This window comes from Taudactylus pleione, unplaced genomic scaffold, assembly GCF_031769625.1.
Source record: "Taudactylus pleione unplaced genomic scaffold, aTauple2 ptg000017l, whole genome shotgun sequence".
In the NCBI taxonomy this organism is placed as follows: Eukaryota; Metazoa; Chordata; class Amphibia; order Anura; family Myobatrachidae; genus Taudactylus; species Taudactylus pleione.
The window spans coordinates 1,877,501-1,900,632 of NW_028284419.1; the positions used below are offsets into that span (position 1 = coordinate 1,877,501).

At 41.9% G+C, this 23,132-nt stretch overlaps 1 protein-coding gene across 3 annotated transcripts in view; it reads right to left on the reverse strand.

Moving 5' to 3' along the window:
• Window positions 1–23,132, reverse strand: part of LOC148540745 (ferric reductase 1-like) — a 218,109-nt gene that overhangs the window by 156,852 nt on the left and 38,125 nt on the right. The window lies entirely within an intron of this gene.

Genomic DNA, 23,132 nt, shown 5'->3' on the forward strand with positions numbered 1-23,132 from the left:
AATGTATTTAGATAGATAGACAGATACATGTTGAAACCCCCCAGAGAGAGTGAGAGAGCCTGTAGACAGATAGACAGAGAGATGTAGAAAACCACCAGAGAAAGTTAGAGAACCTGTAGACATATAGCTAGGTAGACATAGAAACCCCCCAGAAAGTGAGAGACTGTAGATAGATAGATGTAGAAACCCCCCAGGGAGTGACTGTAGATAGATAGGTAGATGTAGAAACTCCCAGAGAGTGAGACAATGTAGATAGACATATATACACATAATCCCCCAGAGAGAGTGTGAGAGAGAAATACTGTAGACAGTAGATAGATAGATAGATAGATAGATGTTGAAAGCACCCAGAGAGTGAGAGACTGTAGATAGATAGATATATGTAGAAACCCCCAGATATTGAGAGACTGTAGATAGATAGGTAGATAGATGTAGAACCTCCCAGAGATTGAGAGACTGTAGATAGATAGATAGCTAGATAGATAGAAAGATGTAGAAAACACCCATAGAGTGAGACACTGTAGATAGATAAATGTAGAATGCCCCAGAGAGAGACTGTAGATAGATAGATAGATAGATAGATATAGAAACTTTCAGAGAGTCAGACAATGTATGTAGACAGATAGACAGATAGATAAAGAAACCCCCCAGAGAGAACGAGAGTGCCTGTAGACAGATAGATAGATGTAGAAACCCCCCAGGGAGTGACTGTAGATAGATAGGTAGATGCAGAAACTCCCAGAGAGTGAGACAATGTGGATAGATATATATTCACATAATCCCCCAGAGAGAGTGTGAGAGAGAAATACTGTAGACAGTAGATAGATAGATAGATAGATAGATAGATAGATGTTGAAAGCACCCAGAGAGTGAGAGACTGTAGATAGATAGATATATGTAGAAACCCCCAGATATTGAGAGACTGTAGATAGATAGGTAGATAGATAGATGTAGAACCTCCCAGAGATTGAGAGACTGTAGATAGATAGATAGATAGATAGATAGATAGATAGATAGATAGATAGATGTAGAAAACACCCATAGAGTGAGACACCGTAGATAGATAAATGTAGAATGCCCCAGAGAGAGACTGTAGATAGATAGATAGATAGATAGATAGATAGATAGAAAGATATAGAAACTTTCAGAGAGTGAGACAATGTATGTAGACAGATAGACAGATAGATAAAGAAACCCCACAGAGAGAACGAGAGTGCCTGTAGACAAATAGATAAATGTAGAAACCCCCCAGACTGTATATATATATAGATTTAGAACCCCCAGATATTGATTGATAGACAGATAGATAGATATAGAAACTCCCAGATAATGAGACAATGTAGATAGACAGATATACATATAAACCCCCAGAGAGAGTGAGAGAGAGAGAGCGACTATAGAAAGTTAGATAAGATAGATTTAGAACCCCCCAGAGATTAAGAGACCATAGATAGATAGATAGATAGATAGATGGATAGAAGTAGAAACTCCCAAAGAGTAAGATAATGTAGATAGACAGATAGAAACCCCCAGAGAGAGTGAGAGAGAGACTGTAGACAGATACATAGATAGATAGATGTAGAACCCCCCAGAGAGTGAGAGACTGTAGATAGATAGGTAGTTGTAGAAACTCCCAGAGAGTGAGACAATGTAGAAAGACAGATATACACAGAATCCCCCAGAGAGAGTGTGAGAGAGAAATACTGTAGACAGTAGATCGATAGAAGATAGATAGATAGATAGATAGATAGATAGATGTTGAAAGCACCCAGAGAGTGAGAAAATGTAGATAGATAGATATATGTGGAAACCCCCAGATATTGAGAGACTGTAGATAGATAGGTAGATAGATAGATGTAGAACCTCCCAGAGATTGAGAGACTGTAGATAGATGGATAGATGTAGAAAACACCCATAGAGTGAGACACTTTAGATAGATAAATGTAGAATGCCCCAGAGAGAGACTGTAGATAGATAGATAGATAGATAGATAGATAGATATAGGAACTTTCAGAGAGTGAGACAATGTATGTAGACAGATAGACAGATAGATAAAGAAACCCCCCAGAGAGTGCGAGAGAGCCTGTAGACAGATAGATAGATGTAGAAACCCCCCAGAGAGTGACAGACTGTATATATATAGATTTAGAACCCCCAGATATTGATTGATAGATAGATAGATAGATATAGAAACTCCCAGATAATGAGACAATGTAGATAGACAGATATACATATAAACCCCCAGAGAGAGTGAGAGAGAGAGAGCGACTGTAGAAAGTTAGATAAGATAGATGTAGAACCCCCCCAGAGATTAAGAGACCGTAGATAGATAGATAGTTAGAAGTAGAAACTCCCAAAGAGTAAGATAATGTAGATAGATAGAAACCCCCAGAGAGAGTGAGAGAGAGACTGTAGACAGATACATAGATAGATAGATGTAGAACCCCCCAGAGAGTGAGAGACTGTAGATAGATATATAGATAGATAAGATAGATGTAGAAACTCCCCAAAGAGTGACAGACTGCAGATAAATAGATGGATAGATAGATAAATACTGTAGATAGATGTATAACCCCCCTGAGATTGAGAGACTGTAGATAGACAGGTAGATAGATAGATAGATAGATAGATAGACACCACAGAGAGTGGCAGACTGTAGAAAGATAGATTCTGTAGATAGATGTAGAACCCCTCCAGAGATTGAGAGACTGTAGATAGATAGATAGATAGATAGATAGATAGATGTAGAAAACCCCCAGAGAGTAAGAGATTGTAGATAGATTGTGGTAAAAAAAAAACCTAGATAGATAGATAGATGTAGAATCCCCCCAGATGGTGAGATAGTTAGATGTAGAAATCCCTCAGAGTGTGAGAGACTGTAGATAGATAGATAGATAGATAGATGTTGAAATCCCCAGAGAGTGATATACTGTCAATAGATAGATAGATAGATAGATAGATAGATAGATAGATAGATAGATAGATAGATAGATAGATAGATTCAGGGACCCCCAGAGAGAGAGACTGTAGATAGATGTAGAAACCACCCTGAGTGAGAGAGACTGTAGACAGATAGGTAGATAGATAGAAAGATAGATAGATAGATAGATGTAGAAACTCCCAGAGTGAGACAATGTAGAGAAACAGATAGATATATAAAACTCCCAGGAGAGTGAGAGAAAGAGACAATAGATAGATAGATTTATAAATAGATAGATCTAGAAATCCCCCAGAGTGAGAGAGACTGTAGATAGATAGATGGATAGATGTAGAAGCTCCAGAGATTGAGAGACTGTAGATAGATAGATAGATATATAGATGTAGAAACCCCCCAGAGAGTAAGAGACTGTAGATAGATAGATGTAGTACTTTCCAGAGAGCCTAAAGGTAGATAGATAGATAGATACATGTAGAAACTTCCAGAGTGTGAGACAATGTAGATAAACACATATACATACAGTATGAACCCCCCAGCGAGTGAGAAAGAGATAGTAGATAGAGAGATAGATATAGATAGATATATGTAGGCATCCCCCACAGTGTGAGAGACTGTAGATAGATAGATAAATATAGAATCCCCCAGAGAGTGAGACACTGTAGATAGATAGATGTAGAGACCTCCAGAGAGTGAGAGACTCTAGATAGATATAGAAACCGCCAGAGAGATCCCCCAGAGTGTGAGAAACTGTAGTTAGAAAGATAGATAGATATAGAAACTCCCAGATAATGAGACAATGTAGATAGACAGATATACATATAAACCCCCAGAGAGAGTGAGAGAGAGAGAGCGACTATAGAAAGTTAGATAAGATAGATGTAGAACCCCCCAGAGATTAAGAGACCATAGATAGATAGATAGATAGATAGATAGATAGATAGATGGATAGAAGTAGAAACTCCCAAAGAGTAAGATAATGTAGATAGACAGATAGAAACCCCCAGAGAGAGTGAGAGAGAGACTGTAGACAGATACATAGATAGATAGATGTAGAACCCCCCAGAGAGTGAGAGACTGTAGATAGATAGGTAGTTGTAGAAACTCCCAGAGAGTGAGACAATGTAGAAAGACAGATATACACAGAATCCCCCAGAGAGAGTGTGAGAGAGAAATACTGTAGACAGTAGATCGATAGAAAGATAGATAGATAGATAGATAGATGTTGAAAGCACACAGAGAGTGAGAAAATGTAGATAGATAGATATATGCGGAAACCCCCAGATATTGAGAGACTGTAGATAGATAGGTAGATAGATAGATGTAGAACCTCCCAGAGATTGAGAGACTGTAGATAGATGGATAGATGTAGAAAACACCCATAGAGTGAGACACTTTAGATAGATAAATGTAGAATGCCCCAGAGAGAGACTGTAGATAGATAGATAGATAGATAGATAGATAGATAGATAGATAGTATAGGAACTTTCAGAGAGTGAGACAATGTATGTAGACAGATAGACAGATAGATAAAGAAACCCCCCAGAGAGTGCGAGAGAGCCTGTAGACAGATAGATAGATGTAGAAACCCCCCAGAGAGTGACAGACTGTATATATATAGATTTAGAACCCCCAGATATTGATTGATAGATAGATAGATATAGAAACTCCCAGATAATGAGACAATGTAGATAGACAGATATACATATAAACCCCCAGAGAGAGTGAGAGAGAGAGAGCGACTGTAGAAAGTTAGATAAGATAGATGTAGAACCCCCCCAGAGATTAAGAGACCGTAGATAGATAGATAGTTAGAAGTAGAAACTCCCAAAGAGTAAGATAATGTAGATAGATAGAAACCCCCAGAGAGAGTGAGAGAGAGACTGTAGACAGATACATAGATAGATAGATGTAGAACCCCCCAGAGAGTGAGAGACTGTAGATAGATATATAGATAGATAAGATAGATGTAGAAACTCCCCAAAGAGTGACAGACTGCAGATAAATAGATGGATAGATAGATAAATACTGTAGATAGATGTATAACCCCCCTGAGATTGAGAGACTGTAGATAGACAGGTAGATAGATAGATAGATAGATAGACACCACAGAGAGTGGCAGACTGTAGAAAGATAGATTCTGTAGATAGATGTAGAACCCCTCCAGAGATTGAGAGACTGTAGATAGATAGATAGATAGATAGATAGATAGATAGATGTAGAAAACCCCCAGAGAGTAAGAGATTGTAGATAGATTGTGGTAAAAAAAAAACCTAGATAGATAGATAGATGTAGAATCCCCCCAGATGGTGAGATAGTTAGATGTAGAAATCCCTCAGAGTGTGAGAGACTGTAGATAGATAGATAGATAGATGTTGAAATCCCCAGAGAGTGATATACTGTCAATAGATAGATAGATAGATAGATAGATAGATAGATTCAGGGACCCCCAGAGAGAGAGACTGTAGATAGATGTAGAAACCACCCTGAGTGAGAGAGACTGTAGACAGATAGGTAGATAGATAGAAAGATAGATAGATAGATAGATAGATAGATAGATGTAGAAACTCCCAGAGTGAGACAATGTAGAGAAACAGATAGATATATAAAACTCCCAGGAGAGTGAGAGAAAGAGACAATAGATAGATAGATTTATAAATAGATAGATCTAGAAATCCCCCAGAGTGAGAGAGACTGTAGATAGATAGATGGATAGATGTAGAAGCTCCAGAGATTGAGAGACTGTAGATAGATAGATATATAGATGTAGAAACCCCCCAGAGAGTAAGAGACTGTAGATAGATAGATGTAGTACTTTCCAGAGAGCCTAAAGGTAGATAGATAGATAGATACATGTAGAAACTTCCAGAGTGTGAGACAATGTAGATAAACACATATACATACAGTATGAACCCCCCAGCGAGTGAGAAAGAGATAGTAGATAGAGAGATAGATATAGATAGATATATGTAGGCATCCCCCACAGTGTGAGAGACTGTAGATAGATAGATAAATATAGAATCCCCCAGAGAGTGAGACACTGTAGATAGATAGATGTAGAGACCTCCAGAGAGTGAGAGACTCTAGATAGATATAGAAACCGCCAGAGAGATCCCCCAGAGTGTGAGAAACTGTAGTTAGAAAGATAGATAGATAGATAGATAGATAGATAGATAGATAAATATAGAAACCCCCAGAGAATGAGTCACTGTAGATAGATATATACTGTAGATGTAGAGAGCCCCTAGAGAGTGAGAGACTGCAGATAGATGGATAAATTGTTGCCGAAACTCCCTAGATAGATAGACAGATGTAGAGACCCCATAGAGAGTGAGAGACTGTAGATAGATAGAAAGATAGATACAGGAACCCCCCAAAGAGAGAGAGACTGTAGATAGATGTAGAAACCCCCCAGAGTGAGAGAGACTATAGATAGATAGATAGATAGATGTAGAAACTCCCAGAGTTAGATAATATAGAGAAACAGATAGACGTACAGACCTCCCAGGGAGCGTGAGATACAGAAACAGTAGATAGATAGATTTATAAAATTATATAGATGTTGAAATCCCCCAGAGTGAGAGAGACTGTAGATAGATATATAGATGAATAGATAGATAGATAAATAGATAGATGTAGAAACCCCCAGAGAGTGAGATAGATACTGTAGATAGATAGATGTAGAATACCCCCAGAGAGTGAGAGACTGTAGATAGATAGATAAATGTAGAATCCCCCACCACCCCAGAGATTGAGAGACTGTAGATAGATAGATAGGTAGATAGATAGATACTTAGATAGGTAGTTAGATAGATAGATAGATAGATAGGAGGAGATAGATGTAGAAAGACCCCAGAGAGTGACATACTTAGCTAGATAGATGTAGAACCCCTCAGAGATTGATAGATAGACAAATGTAGAAACACCCCCAGAAAGTGATAGACTGTAGATAGATGTAGAACCCCCCAGAGACAGAGAGCCGATAGATAGATAGATAGATAGATAGATGTAGAAACTCCCAGAGTGTGAGACAATGTAGATAGACATATAAACCCCCCAGAGAGAGTAAGAGAAAGAGACAGTAGATAGATTCCGTATATAGATAGATAGATAGATAGATAGATAGATAGATAGATAGATAGATAGATAGATGTAGAACCCCCAGATATTGAGAGACTGCTGACAGATAGATAGAAGATAGATAGATAGGCATAGAATTTTCCAGAAAGTGAGAGACTGTAATTGATAGATGTACCCCCCCCCCAGAGACAGAGAGCCTGTAGATAGATAGATAGATGGATAGATAGATAGATAGATATATAGATGTAGAAACTCCCAGAGTGTGAGACAATGTAGATAGACAGATAGACATATAAACCCCCCAGAGAGAGTGAGAGAAAGAGACGATAGATAGATAGATAGATAGATAGATAGATAGATAGATAGATAGATAGATAGATAGATAGATGTAGAACACCCAGATATTGAGAGACTGTAGATAGATAGATAGATAGATAGATAGATAGATAGATAGATATAGGAACTTTCAGAGAGTGAGACAATGTATGTAGACAGATAGACAGATAGATAAAGAAACCCCCCAGAGAGTGCGAGAGAGCCTGTAGACAGATAGATAGATGTAGAAACCCCCCAGAGAGTGACAGACTGTATATATATAGATTTAGAACCCCCAGATATTGATTGATAGATAGATAGATATAGAAACTCCCAGATAATGAGACAATGTAGATAGACAGATATACATATAAACCCCCAGAGAGAGTGAGAGAGAGAGAGCGACTGTAGAAAGTTAGATAAGATAGATGTAGAACCCCCCCAGAGATTAAGAGACCGTAGATAGATAGATAGTTAGAAGTAGAAACTCCCAAAGAGTAAGATAATGTAGATAGATAGAAACCCCCAGAGAGAGTGAGAGAGAGACTGTAGACAGATACATAGATAGATAGATGTAGAACCCCCCAGAGAGTGAGAGACTGTAGATAGATATATAGATAGATAAGATAGATGTAGAAACTCCCCAAAGAGTGACAGACTGCAGATAAATAGATGGATAGATAGATAAATACTGTAGATAGATGTATAACCCCCCTGAGATTGAGAGACTGTAGATAGACAGGTAGATAGATAGATAGATAGATAGATAGACACCACAGAGAGTGGCAGACTGTAGAAAGATAGATTCTGTAGATAGATGTAGAACCCCTCCAGAGATTGAGAGACTGTAGATAGATAGATAGATAGATAGATAGATGTAGAAAACCCCCAGAGAGTAAGAGATTGTAGATAGATTGTGGTAAAAAAAAAACCTAGATAGATAGATAGATTTAGAATCCCCCCAGATGGTGAGATAGTTAGATGTAGAAATCCCTCAGAGTGTGAGAGACTGTAGATAGATAGATAGATAGATAGATAGATGTTGAAATCCCCAGAGAGTGATATACTGTCAATAGATAGATAGATAGATAGATAGATAGATAGATAGATAGATTCAGGGACCCCCAGAGAGAGAGACTGTAGATAGATGTAGAAACCACCCTGAGTGAGAGAGACTGTAGACAGATAGGTAGATAGATAGAAAGATAGATAGATAGATAGATAGATAGATAGATAGATAGATAGATAGATAGATAGATAGATGTAGAAACTCCCAGAGTGAGACAATGTAGAGAAACAGATAGATATATAAAACTCCCAGGAGAGTGAGAGAAAGAGACAATAGATAGATAGATTTATAAATAGATAGATCTAGAAATCCCCCAGAGTGAGAGAGACTGTAGATAGATAGATGGATAGATGTTGAAGCTCCAGAGATTGAGAGACTGTAGATAGATAGATATATAGATGTAGAAACCCCCCAGAGAGTAAGAGACTGTAGATAGATAGATGTAGTACTTTCCAGAGAGCCTAAAGGTAGATAGATAGATAGATACATGTAGAAACTTCCAGAGTGTGAGACAATGTAGATAAACACATATACATACAGTATGAACCCCCCAGCGAGTGAGAAAGAGATAGTAGATAGAGAGATAGATATAGATAGATATATGTAGGCATCCCCCACAGTGTGAGAGACTGTAGATAGATAGATAAATATAGAATCCCCCAGAGAGTGAGACACTGTAGATAGATAGATGTAGAGACCTCCAGAGAGTGAGAGACTCTAGATAGATATAGAAACCGCCAGAGAGATCCCCCAGAGTGTGAGAAACTGTAGTTAGAAAGATAGATAGATAGATAGATAGATAAATATAGAAACCCCCAGAGAATGAGTCACTGTAGATAGATATATACTGTAGATGTAGAGAGCCCCTAGAGAGTGAGAGACTGCAGATAGATGGATAAATTGTTGCCGAAACTCCCTAGATAGATAGACAGATGTAGAGACCCCATAGAGAGTGAGAGACTGTAGATAGATAGAAAGATAGATGCAGGAACCCCCCAAAGAGAGAGAGACTGTAGATAGATGTAGAAACCCCCCAGAGTGAGAGAGACTATAGATAGATAGATAGATAGATAGATGTAGAAACTCCCAGAGTTAGATAATATAGAGAAACAGATAGACGTACAGACCTCCCAGGGAGCGTGAGATACAGAAACAGTAGATAGATAGATTTATAAAATTATATAGATGTTGAAATCCCCCAGAGTGAGAGAGACTGTAGATAGATATATAGATGAATAGATAGATAGATAAATAGATAGATGTAGAAACCCCCAGAGAGTGAGATAGATACTGTAGATAGATAGATGTAGAATACCCCCAGAGAGTGAGAAACTGTAGATAGATAGATAAATGTAGAATCCCCCACCACCCCAGAGATTGAGAGACTGTAGATAGATAGATAGGTAGATAGATAGATACTTAGATAGGTAGTTAGATAGATAGATAGATAGATAGATAGGAGGAGATAGATGTAGAAAGACCCCAGAGAGTGACATACTTAGCTAGATAGATGTAGAACCCCTCAGAGATTGATAGATAGACAAATGTAGAAACACCCCCAGAAAGTGATAGACTGTAGATAGATGTAGAACCCCCCAGAGACAGAGAGCCGATAGATAGATAGATAGATAGATAGGTAGATAGATAGATGTAGAAACTCCCAGAGTGTGAGACAATGTAGATAGACATATAAACCCCCCAGAGAGAGTAAGAGAAAGAGACAGTAGATAGATACCGTATATAGATAGATAGATAGATAGATGTAGAACCCCCAGATATTGAGAGACTGCTGACAGATAGATAGAAGATAGATAGATAGGCATAGAATTTTCCAGAAAGTGAGAGACTGTAATTGATAGATGTACCCCCCCCCAGAGACAGAGAGCCTGTAGATAGATAGATAGATAGATGGATAGATAGATAGATAGATAGATAGATAGATATATAGATGTAGAAACTCCCAGAGTGTGGGACAATGTAGATAGACAGATAGACATATAAACACCCCAGAGAGAGTGAGAGAAAGAGACGATAGATAGATAGATAGATAGATAGATAGATAGATAGATAGATAGATAGATAGATAGATGTAGAACACCCAGATATTGAGAGACTGTAGATAGATAGATAGATAGATAGATAGATAGATAGATAGATAGATATGCATAGAAACTCCCAGAAAGTGAGAAACTATAGATTGGTAGATGTACCCACCCCCCCAGAGACAGAGAGCCTGTATATAGATAGATAGATTAAGAAACCTCCTAGAGAGAGACTGAAGATAGATCACATACAAAACCAAAACTTACTCACTTCCTCTGTAGGATTCCAGCTATTGATCCTCATGAGTGGGATCTCTGGAATCCACCTGAGTCAGGTCTCGCCCCCACGCTGCGTGCTCCCACCTCTGAGTTGCATGCCATCCTTCAGTCAGCTCAATTTGTGGTCAACAATACAGACCCGACATCTGGCAGATTGGTCAGTACAAATGGAGATGGGCGCATCTAATGGCATCTGGCAGTACTGCACTCAGCAGTGACAATGACAGCAGCTCTTTATTCTGCACCTGGCTGGCTCATAAGAGCCATCCTCTGGTTGGAGCTGTAGATAGCTGCTGGCCAGTACTGATCAGGTTTTTTTGGGGGGTACTCAGAAACTCCCTTACATGCACTACTGTAGAGCATATTTTAATGTCACTATTAAGTACTTCAACCCATTGGCTTATAATTCTATAACTAAAATAACCTTATTTTCATAACTGACACTTAAAAAACGCCATTGATTTTTTTTTTTAATTCACTCATTAAAAAAAAATAGCTCCGGGGTTCAGGGCCCTGAAGCTTAAGCTTCATTGGTTTCACAGTAGGTCCGCTTCTGCCTGGGGTGCCAACAACACAATACAGCTGTATTATCACAATGTACCATCCCCGGACTGATGAAGCATCACGCAACTTCTGACTATGCTTGCCAGCACACTTATTACACCTAATAGCATCATACCGTGCAAAATTTCCAGCTCTTTTCCTAGCCTTGCCTTCGCTGTCTGACAACTCAGAAAAGACACTACTATCATCCCTGGAAAATGCAGATATACTGGAGCTATGCTCACCAGATGTCTCAATGTCTCAGGATCAGTGGCGTCCCTCCCTGCGGTGTCACCTGGTGCAGGAAGGGATGCTGTACGCGCAGATGCTATAAACCAGACTCTCTCCTCCCTGGCAGAAACCAGGGAGGAGAGAGTCTGGTTTACAGCAGCCATATTAGCTGTGTCCAAAACAGGCTGTAATGCAGCAGCTGCAGCCAGGAGGGAAGGCATAGCAATAGGTGGCTCCGACCCATGGTCATCAGTGCCAGCAACATAAAATGGCCACCTAATCTCCCTAGCCCCTTTAGGGGCACTGAATGGTGGCTGCTGCAGGACTCCCCACCAGCCGCATTGTGGATAGGCACTGGACTAGTATTCCTCCTGACTGTCTCAGTGGCAGGAGAAACCATCAAAGCAGGTTCCACAGCTGCTGCAGAGCTCTGCTCCCAACCGCAAGACCTAACAAGCACCTGTGATTGCGCACTGTGTATTCCCGTAGCTGCGCACCTACAACAAACAGATGCAGCTGCACTGCACAGCTTGTCCTGGTTATTAGAGCCTGGCACCCCTGGAGAGACCACACTGTCTGCATTGCGCATGCTGGCTACCACACTGTGACCTCGCCTGGTGACAGATAAGTGTCTGAGGAGAGCGGGGGTTGCGCTGTGGTCAGGCCAGCCAAGAGCCGTGGCGGGCCCCGGTAATAGGGCGTGGCCTAATCGTGGGAGGCGTGGCCATGCCCCCTTGCCGAGAAAAAAAAATATTTGCAGCGCCGCTGCGCTGGAGAGGGGGGACACTCTGAGCCCCCTCAGCCCAGCGCAAAGCCAAGGGGGGCGCGATCAGTGTGATCGCTCCCCCGCACAGGCATATGAGACTGCTGTGGCTGCTGCTCAACAGCCACGAGCAGTCTCCAACTGCAGCTCAGCACACGCTGTGTGCTGAGCTGCTGTGAGGGGGGAGCGGCACCGGGCCCCTCAGGAAGCCCGGGCCCGGGTAATCTGTACCCGCTCCCCCCCCCCCTCTCAGCGCCCCTGGCTGTGGTAAGAAGAAAAAAGGGACAGCAAAGACTTCTACTATAAACTTTATTCATAAAATTAGAGAATAGAAACTAGGAAAAATTATTATGCAAATGCAAAGAAATACAACTAAATAGACAACAATTTGTCACAAACAGTTTCAACTCAGTTGAATTAATTCTTCACAAAGAGGTAAAAGTAATAGGGGCCCATTTATCAAAGTTAATTTGAGGTAAATTCCCCGAAAACACCTGTTTTCGGGGGTTTACCTCAAATATTAAGTATCCCCCGGATGTATGAAAGAGGGACCGCAGCAGGTATCTCCGATACCTGCTGCGATCCCTCCATTGCCGCCGGCAGCCGCCTCCCCCATAGGTTTCTATGGGGGATGCGATGCTGCCAAATGTATCAATAGTCTATGGGGACTTACCGCATTTCTGCCGGCGGAGGGATCTCCCAGATCCCTCCGCCGGCAATGGGCGCCGCTCATGTGCAGTCCGCGGGACTGCACATGCGCAGCAGTCCCGCATGCACCCCGGCCACATCGCTGGGACGGGCTCCTTTCGGACCCCGTCTCCCTGCATGTGCCGGATAGTACATTCAGCCGGTATGATCGCATTTTGCAATGCGATCATGGGCGGTACTGGATACCCTGATCACATTGCAAAATGCGATCATTAATAAATGGGCCCCATAGTTTGCAAGTTTGTAAAAAAAAAGTGAGTGTTGTGCTAAACACATTTTTTACTCATTCACAAATGTAATAGAGTCGACTATAGTAAAACTCGCAATTTTCAGGCTTGCATGACTTTTTTTTTAAAATACACACACACAGAAGCCTTCATCAATCTCATTGATCTGTAATGGCTTCTGTATAACTCGCACCTTTTAATACTAGTCGCATTAAAGGAAAAATAGGGAAATACTTGTATAGATTCGCATAGTGTAGTAGACTCGAGCTCAAAATTTTGCACCACAGGACTGTGGTGCAGATTGAAGGTTTATGCTGTGGACATTTCCTGGATTACCCCTGGCATTAAGGAACACCAGTGAAGCATCCGGAGGCTTCTATGCTGTGATTTGTTACAAGCCTTCATGCAAGGGGATATCTGGTAATTATACACCTGATAAATTTTGACGTTTTTGAAGTATACGATATTGGATTCATTTTTAATGAAATTTTTGTGTGATTTTAGATTTTGTTCGAATAAATCATATTTTTAAGTGGATTACACTATGGTTCCCTGTGTTTTTATGTTTTTTTATGACACTGGATGTATGAGAAGACAGGAATTACACAGATGCAGAACCACTTATACTTAAGGAAAGTATTCATTTGATTTTTTTCTTCCCATGAAAATATATATTATATCTTCACATTGATACTAGCGCACCCTGGCCTCATACCTTTTTTTATTGTTACATACTCTGCCTTTTGTTCTTCTCATGGGGTGTCTGAATGGTCGACATTTCCCTAATTGATTACACAGACCCTTCTTCACTAATTCATGAAAAATGTCTATGAAACTAATTTTTGTCTCAAAAGGATAAAACTCCAATGAGTGTTTGAGTCTTACTTGCCGACTATCTGGCTTCCACCTTTGTGACTCGTCACAGAAGGAGGCTTAAAATCAGTATAGGTGGACAATGTGGGAGATGTGGCGATTCAGCACGAATTGTGTCATTACTCCCTCCCCCCAATGCACAAAGGTAAATATTGTATTAAAAGGATATACCATTATTATCACAAGTTATACAGTGGTATAAAACAATTAAGGAAAAAGGTTAGCGTTACAAACCAATATACATACGTTCGCATGCGCTCCCTGGATCCAGAGTACAGTCGTCACCAGATGACTGGTAGAATACAGCTACTACTCTCTGGACCAGGGGAGGATAATTTATACAGTTGAATTAAGGGTGTGTATAATAGCAGGCTGTGTCTTCTTCCATTGGTCCAGGGGTGGGATGTTTCCAGTTCACTGTGGATCATTGGTTGGTTCAAACATTGGTCGATGCCTAGACTCAGGATGCTGTTGCAGATGTTCACCTCTGGGTTCCCACCAAAAAGCTAGTTCAAATCAACCATTGTTATATCCTATATTAAACAAAAATCTGGCATTGCTAATATCTGCTTGCCGCAATGTGCAACAATCTATTCGCAACCAACGGCTTACTGCTAACACAATTCTGTACATTATGACCCCAAACATGATGTTAACATGTGGTCCAGTCCCTGGACTATATGGATAGCTACTTTTCTTCTCTTTAATACATTTGTACTTTGGTGTAAACCATTGGTTGTATGTGTGACTACTATGTTTAAATTATTGAGTAGGAGGCTGGTTTATATTGTGTGAGCCACGAAAGCCAGGATATATATAATACATTGGACATGTCACTATTAATTCTAATATAAATGTCTGATCTGTACTATATATACATATTGAATACAACTTATCATGCACAGGGTTTGTTAAACAAAATGCAGTTAGGAGCTATAATTAAAGATCTGCATATCCTTAGCCTTTTGTATGTTATCTGACCTTCTTGTTGGTTTTCTGCAGACCAGAGACAATTACCGTACAGGGTCTATTTGATCAGCAACAAATTCCATTTGTCCAAGCTAACAATTGAAGCAAACATACGGTATTTACACTCCAAATCAATCCAAGTTCTATTTTAAAAGTTTTTGGACAGAACAATCTGATATTGTGTTTTAGGCCAATTTGAAATGGAAACTGGGATTTTGTTAAGTCTGAAATATAAGGCATATTTTGTAGTGTATTTAATATTTTTGACTTCGACATCTGGGAGTGTAGGCAAATATAATTTGAGTCCAGATTTGGAGGGATTCTTGGTATATATTATCCTTATTGCCTTGTAGGACCTAATTCAGAGGCAAACGCAAACTGCATGCAATGCTGATGTTCACTTAATTAAATGAATATCTGCAACTGCACATGTGCAAAAACCTCAGAAAACCCCTATGGTGCATGCGTTACACCGAGTGTATGCACATAGGCACTGATCAGGTCAGATGGTATCACCACTGGAGTGGAAAAGTGATGGGCGTTCCTGGGCGGTGACTGGGTGGTGGCATGAAGTGAATGCAGAAATAGTCTGTCTCATGGGCATGTTATGGGAGTGTCACGGGCATATCAGAGAAAACGGCTACGTTCCCAGACTCACATTGGCTTTCACAGAGGCCATACTCAGAAGGAGAAACTGCAGCTGCCTTAGGGTTGCTGCAAATGCTGAGGGTGTGTGCAATGATGCACCTGTGGTGGCATGTCTAGATTCACTGGAGGTGTTACAGCATGCAGAGACGCTATAAGTGGGCATCTTAGTGCTTGCACATTCAGGCACAAGCTTGTACACCAGGGGTAGGCTGAAACTAGCATTGGCTTTTTATCACTGCCATCATCTTAAGGAATAGAGTTTGACTTTGTATATAGGTATTTGAATCTCTGACATTCTCTATTTTATTGCTGCAATAGAATTTACGAGTAACAAGAGTCTGAGAATAACAGCCATGGCCCCATTCTCTGCAAACCCTCTGCTGCTTTGGGAGCTAAAAGGATGCTAGGTACAGTATTGCAAACAGTCAGTGTGACAAGGGGAAGGAATGTATTCCTGGCAGTACATGTCATTTATGGACCTATTTATTATCAAGAAAAAACAGACAAAAATTCCCCCCAGCACTCTGCTTTTGGTGGTCCTAAAGCTACATGGTAATAGCATCCACTTTGGTTCATACAATTATGTATTTAGTTATGCTACTTTATAATAGCACATACATTAATATATATTTAAATTGAAGAGCTACTGTAAGTCACCGGGGAGGCACCGCATGAATATTCACTATGGCACTACAAAGACCAGCACACCCACCAACTACTAATGCCATCCATGCCTCTCAGAACATTACGATGGTTGCACAAATTAATTTATAAGCCCATTACAGGTGCGTATTTATTGTCACCAAGGGGTCCATTATACATGCAGAGATGCTAATAACAGGCACATTCATTATTAGGGCTCTGATAGGGTTGACTAGTAAACATCAAACTCTAAAAACTGATAGTTGGTTTTAATTTGCAGCGCCTTGATTCTTCCTATGGGAATGAGCTCCGCGGATGCGAAGAGGGATCCAAGTGGACTCCACCTCCTCCACAATGAGTGCCCTGCGGCCGTGCTGGTCACGTATGCACACAAGGCTGGCACAGCAGTGGTAAGTATCTCTGTTACTTCAGTAGCAGTGTTGCTGATCGTGGGATAGTTGCATTTCGGGCAGCTCTCTGCGCTCTGGAGCGATGCGGAATTGCTCTGGTTATATAAGTATCCACCACCGCAACTCATGGCCAGTTGGATACTTAATCATCGGAAGCCGGTCGGTCACCAATAAGCCCCTTAAGGAGAGGTGAGGTGATAGTGGTTTGTCATATGTGAACTTAAATGAAAATGTATGTAATGAGTATCTTGGTGCACCTGTTACTAGTGGCGTAATCCTAGGGAAAACTATGCCAGGGCTATAAAGTAGAGCTCACAAGGATATTGCAGTATGCAAAGCATGTTGTAATAAAGTATGCAAAATAGGGAGTATAGCTATGTTAAATAGTTGCAAGAGTTTAATTGAAGGATCAGCAAGTACGAACTGAACACATGAGAAATGTTCGTAGTTTAATTAGCTATAACTTATAAAGAATAATTATATAATGTACATAGTGGGGCAGATACAGAGTAGAACAGTAATTATTATATAGTAGCGTGCACTTTCACCTGCCTTATACTAGGTGCAAAAAGATACACATCCTGAGAAATATATGTGCTTACGTCCCTTCATATTCCCATTCTGTATCTCCAGTCATAAGTAGATGCTATCAGTATGCATTTGACTGTGGATTCACATTCTCGGATATGCTCATTTTCCACACGTGCATAGTGTGATTGCACGCAGGTTGTACTACACAAACAGGCCTGTGTTCATCTCTGCATCAGCCCCAGTGCTGTCATACATCCCAATATACACAAGATAAGTCATTTTCTATCATTTCTTCAGTCAGAGGTTACATTAATGTCCACATTCAGTCCGCCACCATCATTTTTACATGTATATAGGAAATGGAACATAATTGGGGATATCTCCGAAATTAGTCATTGGAGTATCAAGATTATCACCTCAGGGCGAAAGTGACAACAGCAAAACAAAAGAAGAGAAGTTTCCCCATGGTCAGAGTCTGCAACGGAAATTTTGCTTTATAATAGTAGGTAAAAGTCACAGAGAAGAATGTACAGTCACAGCAAACAAGATTACCATTATACAGGTCATACACATCATGTCTTATGTCTAAATTATCAAAATAATAAAATGGTGCTCAATAAGTTCCATAGCTCAGCTGCAGTGAAACAAGGACACATAAACATACCAAACTGACATAAACGGCACAATAGTAATGCCTACAATTCTTTCTCTAGAATGGTATATAACTATGGTGTTTATGAAATTAAAGGGTTCTGCAGGGGCCACTGCTGGCTTAAAGTAGAATTTAACAAGTTGTATTTGTCAGATGCAGGAAAGCGCAGCATCATTTAGCTCTGACACTTTATTTAAATGCCGCAACAACTTTATTTTGAGTGTTAAATGGATTAAATAGTTATATAGTGTGGGATATAGATATAGTGAGAGGCATACCCAAATCATAAAATAAAAAAGGACAAAGGAAGGCACGCTTTAATACTATAGAAGTGGTTTGTCTAATGTAGGCGTGGTTTCACATTGCTTTGTCACAAAGCTATAATAAAATACTGCACATACTGTACAGTACCAGTCCCTTCTGACAAAGCAGAGACTATCCTAATGACCTCTATATAATAGACAGAGATTTGAATATAGCATATTTGCCTACTCTCCTGGAATGGCTGGGAAGCTTCCGGAAATAGTCTGCGGAATTCCCAAGTGAAATGAGTAGCACAGGCTGGCGATGGTGCAATTTACATTGAGTCGTGTCAATGTTGCTCCACCCTCCACTTCATAGTGCTGATAATCTCAGCATTGCATAGCGGGCCTACAATGATGCGATCACATCGTTATGCTCTAGATCTGCCCACCTCCACTAAGCCCTGCCCCAATAGTGCCCACCTGGCTGCCTTCTCCCGGAGGAGGCAGCCAAAAGGTCAGCAAGAATGCAATACAGGAAGCAATCCAGTAACCACTAAATAATGCATAAAGCACCTTTATACAAATCTGACAGCCCCCTCTTCCCTGCATTATAATTATACCTCAGATCTAATAACCCGACTCCTAATAATTCCCCTCCATCAATTATAATTATTTCCCAGAACTGCCCCCTCCTCCCACAATTAAAATCATGTCCCAGAACTGCTCCCCCATCTCCCAAAATTATAATCATGTCCCAGAACTGCCCTCCTCCCACAATTATAATCATGTCTCAGGACAACCCTCCTCCTGCCACAGTGGAGGATTTTACCTAGACGCTACAGGGCTGCAGCCCCCCAGTAAAATCCACCACCCCTCTGTGAGCCCCCAGTCCCTGGTCCCACTAACCAGCTCAGTTCCTACAGTACCTTCCTCCTGTGGCTTCTATAATAAAAGCAGAAGTTCTTTCTGCTAATCACACTTCAGCCGGGCAGTCCCTGGGGGTAGCATTCTCTCCCTGGAACTGCCAGGCCATTAGTAGCTTCAATGGGTAGCTACTACTGCTTTTATTATAGCAGGCCTATTTGGCTTCTAGGGGCTGCAGATGATGCAGTCCCTAACACTGATGCTTATCGTATTGTGCATACACTAGACATGTGTGAGAGGGGCTGTTTCCCTTATTCTTTTTTTCATGCATGTGCAATGGATAGAGCCCAGACTACGGTTGAGGTGAGAGGATTCTGCAGCCCAGGCCGCCCCTCCATAGGAGGCAGTTAAGAGCCGTCGCTGATTATAATCATTTCCCAGAACTGCCCCCCCTTCCCCCATAATTATAGTCATGTCCCAGAGCTGCCACCCCTCCTCCCATAATTATAATCATGTCTCCTCCCATAATTAAATCATGTCCCCTCCTCCCACAATCATTATTTTTTCCCAGAACTGCCACCCTTCCTCCCACAATTATAATTTTGTCCCAGAACTGCCACCCTTCCTCCCACAATTATAATCATATCACAAAACTGCCAACCCTCCTCCCACAATTATAATCATGTCCCAGAACTGCCACCCTTCCTCCCACATGTATAATTTTGTCCCAGAACTGCCACCCTTCCTTCCACAATTATAATTAATTCCCATAACTGTCACCCCTCCTCCTACAATTATAATCATGTCCCAGAACTGCCACCCCTCCTCACATAATTATAGTCATGTCCCAGAACTGCCACCCCTCCTACCACAATTATAATCATGTCCCAGAAGGGCCACCCCTCCTCACATAATTATAGTCATCTCCCAGAACTGCCACCCCAGTCTGAAACTTCTGTAAATATGGCCTCTGTTGTTGTGCATCTGCATATGAGAATAGTCTGCTCACTGACACATCCTGGGAACTCCCATGGCTTTCTGCCGCAAACTCATATGAGAGCAATTCCATACACAACGGTGGTCTCTGGGTCTGATTCAGCAGTTCACATATGTGCACTGCTGAATGCAGATTCCCAATGGTCGGAATGTGCGCAGGCGCTTTGCCCATACTGTGCATGTGTAGTACAAGTCCTTTCTGATCACACGCAGAGCGTCAGCAGACTGACAGTGATTGACAGTCTACTGCCATTTGTTGGCCGGGATGGGACGGCGACAGCCACCATTTCCCAAAATGGAGGCATGTCACCATCGTTGGGGGGAAGGAGGAGGCTAGGATCTCTGTTGGCTGATGGAGATTAACTGGCCTCTTTGTTGTATCTGTGGCAGCCGGCTTGCGTCCTTGGACGCAGCTCAGATAAGTAATGCATGCAAGAGGCATGACTCCTCCTGCTGCATTACCATAATGGTGCTATTGCAGCTGCTAACATGTTACCAGCTGCGATAGCATTTGTGGCCACAGCTGAATCACCCCATGTGTGCACATGCACCTTAACCACTTGCCTGGCACGGTCATATCAGATACGACCACACGAGGCTGGGCTTTCTGACATGTATCTGCTATGACCAGTCAGAAGTGCCCACTAGGCAGCTGCGGGAAGAATCTTCCCACAGCCACCTATGTCAGAGGGACCTGCTGGTCCCTCTTCTTCCTCAGATTACCTGCCAGTGTGTTCTGATCACTGCTGGCCACAGTGATCGGGCACCCAGCGGGACCCCCTCTCGGCAGCCTGTTTTCAATAGAAGAAAGCAGTAGCTGCGGCTCCTGATAGTCACAGCTGCTGCCGGCGTGAACCCCCTCCTGGCGTAGCTTCCCATACCTGTCAGCCCAGTTCTGTTCCAGGCCGCACCCACCCCGGCACGGTTGCTTGGCTTGATACACAGCAGCAGCCACGCTATGTCCCAGGCCACTCCCACCCCTTCCTTCCCAACACATAGAAGTACTATAGAAAAGCAGCAGCCACGCTCTGTCCCTGGCTGCTCCCATCCTTCCATCCCGGCGTGGCTGCTGTGCTATGTCCCCAGCCGCTCCCACCCTTTGCAACCAGGGACAGAGCCCCTCTCTATAGTACTTGTATGCCACACCGGGTAGGAAGGGGTGGGAGCAGCCGGGGACATTGGGCTTGATTCAGACTTGGGAATAGAGTGAAATATAGCTGGATGACTATGCTAAGCGACACGAGTGGGCGGCACAAACACGTGGCCCATCTAAGAGTAACACTGCAGTGGCAGACAGGATGGCAGTTTGAAAAACTAGGCCCCAAACAGTACATACTGCAAAGAAAAAAAAGAGGTGCAAGATGGAATTGTCCTTGGGCCCTCCCACCCACCCTTATGTTATATAAATAGGACATGCACACTTTAACAAACCAATCATTTCAGCGCTAGGGTCTGCCACATGACTGTGGCTGAAATGATTGGTTCGTTTGGGCCCCCACAAAACAAGCTGGCAATTAATGTGTCCCTGCACAAACTGGCTTTACGGAGGCAAGATGTCGTCCTCATCCTCCTCATCCACCGATTCCTTGGATAAAACAGGAAAAAGGGATTTAGGTGTCCCCGGACTGCTTACGGTCTTAGCCAAAGTTTCTGAACTTGACAGTAACTTTTTATGAACGCGCTGCAGGTGCCGTATAAGGGAGGATGTTCCTAGGTGGTTAAAGTCCCTACCCCTACTTATTTCACCTTTACATATGGTACATATGGCAAGACAGTTGTTGTCCGGATTTGGATAGAAATATTGCCAGACCAAAGAAGTGGAATGTTTGGTCTTCTGCCCAGGCATGACCGTGATGGGCTTTTTCATCCCACGGACAACAACTGTCTCCCCCGGAGCCTGATTTAAACAAACCATATCACCATCAGAATCCTCCTCGCCAACTTCCTCCTCAGTGCCAGCTACACCAGTATCCTCATCCTGTTGTACTTCAACAGTGACATCTTCAATTTGCATATCAGCAAGTGCTCCTTTCAGCACTTGCAGGGGGGCGTGCAAATGGTGGAAAGAGCCACCTCTTCCCATCCAGTGCTGGGAAGGTCAGGCATCGCAACCGCCACCACACTTGGACTCTCCTTGGGGATTTGTGATATCTTCTTAGAATGCACAGTTCTTCGCTGTGCTTTTGCCAGCTTTACTCGTTTGATATTTTTAGCGGGAGGAGGGCTTCCATTGTCATGTGAAGCTGAACCACTAGTCATGAACATAGGGAAAGACCTTAGCCGTTCCTTGCCACTCCGTGTCGTAAATGGCATATTGGCATGTTTACGTTTCTCTTCAGATGATTTAAATGTTTTTTTCAAAGTCATTTTCCTGAACTTTGTCATTTGGGATTGTATGTGCCCTCTACTATGACATTGGGCATCGGCCTTGGCAGATGACGTTGATGGCATGTTATCGTCTATGTCATGATTAGTGGCAGCAGCTTCAGCACTAGGAGGAAGTGGTTCTTGATCTTTCCCTATTTTATTTTTATCGGAGAAAGTTTGGTCCTCCATTTATGTTATATTGATATATACGTGCGGCTAAGGCGTACACAAACACAAACACAGAAAATAATTTTTCATTTTTGTTGGAGACTAGTGCACTTTGTGGGTTACACCACCCTTTAAGAAATGAGCCAGCCGGCCCTTTACTTATGGGACACAGACGCACGCTTGGCGCTGCTCCTTTGTTGATGCACGTGCAGCTACAGCCCACACAATTCACAAACACAGAAAATATTTTTTTATTTTGTTTGGAGTGCCCTTTGGGGGTTACAGCACCCTTTAACGGTCAATCCAGCCGGTCCTTTACCTATGACACAGGCGCACGCTTGGCACTACTTTGTTGATGCACGTACGGCTACTGCGCACACAATTCACAAACACAAAAAAATATATATTTTTATTTTGTTTGGAGTGCCCTTTGGGAGTTACAGCACCCTTTAGCGGTCAAGCCAGCCGGCCCTTTACCGATGGGACACAGGCGCACGCTTGGCGCTGCTCCTTTGTTGATGCACGTGCAGCCACAGTGCACACAATTTACAAACACAGAAATTTTTTTTTAATTT